This window comes from Lucilia cuprina, chromosome 3 (genome assembly GCF_022045245.1).
Source record: "Lucilia cuprina isolate Lc7/37 chromosome 3, ASM2204524v1, whole genome shotgun sequence".
In the NCBI taxonomy this organism is placed as follows: domain Eukaryota; kingdom Metazoa; phylum Arthropoda; class Insecta; order Diptera; family Calliphoridae; genus Lucilia; species Lucilia cuprina.
In genome coordinates, this window is record NC_060951.1 from 31251749 (window position 1) to 31254498 (window position 2750).

Sequence of the window (2750 nt, forward strand, 5' to 3'; positions counted from 1 at the left end):
ACTATAGACTAGATTATAGACTAGACTATAGACTAGACTATAGACTAGACTATAGACTAGACTATAGACTAGACTTTAGACTAGACTATAGACTAGACTATAGACTAGCCTATAGACCAAACTATAGACTAGACTATTTACCAAACTATGGAATAGACTACATACTTAACTATAGAATAGACTATAGACTAAACTATGGAATAGACTAGGATTCGAAGTTCTTATACGTAGCTTCATTTGTACCTTAAAAAATCCTTAATATCATATACGATTTTTGGAAAATTAATATGAATATATTAAGCAAATTTTTTTCCTCAAACAAGCCACTGTGCACGATTGTAATTTGTATTACAAATTAAAGATGTATGTAATTGATTCTAACTGTTAAGTATGAGTACATAATAAACTCGGTTAACAGGCACTGTTAATTTTCAAATCGCTTCCCCTTAAAAATGTTATGCTCTTTAACATTTAGCATGATGTTTATTGAAAGGCAACACTTTAGTAAATAACAACCCTTTTTTTGACAATAACACTTTAGTTAAAACAAAAAAAAATACAATAAAATATCAAAATGTAATACAGTTACATTGTAAGTAATGGTAAAGTTTACATTAATTTATCATGTACATATGCATGTATGTTTGTATGTAAATAAGTGAAAAATAATGTGTAGAAAAAAACAAAAGTGCGTAAAAAGTTAAAAAAAATATGTTAAGTTAAATATTAACTTTAATACAAACACGTGCAAAGAAAGAGAATAAAATGCAAAACTCAAACTTTGCGATAATCACAAACAATGTGCAAAAAAATTACTCTCTTTGTATTGTAATAGAATCATAAGTAGCAACAACAACAACAACAACAGATGCTAGTACTCGTACATATTGAAAACAATAACAATAACACCAACAACAAGATTTAAAATAGTAGTAAAAATATTGAGCAAAACAAAATCAAAATATATAGAAAGAAAATATGAAACAACAACAACAACAACAATATTACTATGATTATTGTAATGTAGAATAAAGAAGAAAGAAATACAAAATAATAATAACAATAACAATCATAATTATTATTGTAACAGCGTCATCATCATCGCTAACATTGTAGTCGTCGCGTCGTTAGACGTTCGCTTGTCATTTAGTGAGTTAGTAAGTAAGTGAATGAACCAGTGAGTGTGAACGAGTGACTGAGTGAGCTATTTAATGCTACACGCGTAATAATCTACTCACACTTTGCCGCTAACAGCGGCTGGCAACATTTTTAAATAAATACTGATGATGATGACGATGATGACAATAATGATGGTTTGCTAGCGAGTACAACTGTGATGGAACAATGATTGTTATTTGAAACTTATAATTCAGCATAATAATTATGTAAAATATACATATGTACAAACAAACATACATACATACACTCGCACAAACTTTAAAATAAAACGTAAATCTAGACTAAAAACATGAAAACATCGATGTGATTCATTGCGAAGGGGAAATTTACGGAAATAATTTATGTTAATCATATTCTAAGTGTTTGTAACAGATTTTTCAAAGAAAATAGTTTTAATATGTAGGGATGATATTAGGTGAATAGCGTATAAAGAAGCTGATATAGGTTTACGTAAAGGCGCGCCTAGAAAAGCTCTAAAGATCGCCATATTTTATTCATTATGTTTCTTTTCAAGTTGCACAAATACAAAATTTTGGAACAAATCGTTTGGGTATAACACGTTACACCTTCGTTCTAATGATTATAGTTGTCTTTCCAGGTTCCCAATATGAAAAAACGAAGTTTTATTGAAATTTAAAAAATAGCCTGCCGAGTTTTTGCAAGAATCGGGCATCATTTGACCTTAGATAGATAGATAGATAGATAGATAGATAGATAGATAGATAGATAGATAGATAGATAGATAGATAGATAGATAGATAGATAGATAGATAGATAGATAGATAGATAGATAGATAGATAGATAGATAGATAGATAGATAGATAGATATAGATAGATATAGATAGATAGATAGATAGATAGATAGATAGATAGATAGATAGAGATAGATAGATAGATAGATAGATAGATAGATAGATAGATAGATAGATAGATAGATAGATAGATAGATAGATAGATAGATAGATAGATAGATAGATAGATAGATAGATAGATAGATAGATAGATAGATAGATAGATAGATAGGTAGATAGATAGATAGATAGATAGATAGATAGATAGATAGATAGATAGATAGATAGATAGATAGATAGATAGATAGATAGATAGATAGATAGATAGATAGATAGATAGATAGATAGATAGATAGATTAGTTAGTTAGTTAGGTAGTTAATTAGTTAGTTAGTTAGGTAGTTAGTTATGTATTTATTTAGTTAGTTAGTCAGTTAGTTAGTTAGTTAGTTAGTTAGTTAGTTAGTTAGTTAGTTAGTTAGTTAGTTAGTTAGTTAGTTAGTTAGTTAGGTAGTTAATTAGTTAGTTAGGTAGTTAGATATGTATTTATTTAGTTAGTTAGTCAGTTAGTTAGTTAGTTAGTTAGTTAGTTTGTTAGTTAGTAAGTTAGTTAGTTAGTTAGTTAGTTAGTTAGTTGGTTGGTTGGTTGGTTGGTTGGTTAGTTAGTTAGTAAGTTAGTTAGTTAGTTAGTTAGTTAGTTAGTTAGTTAGTTAGTTAGTTAGTTAGTTAGTTAGTTATTTAGTTGGTTAGTTAGTTAGTTAGTTAGTTAGTTAGTTAGTT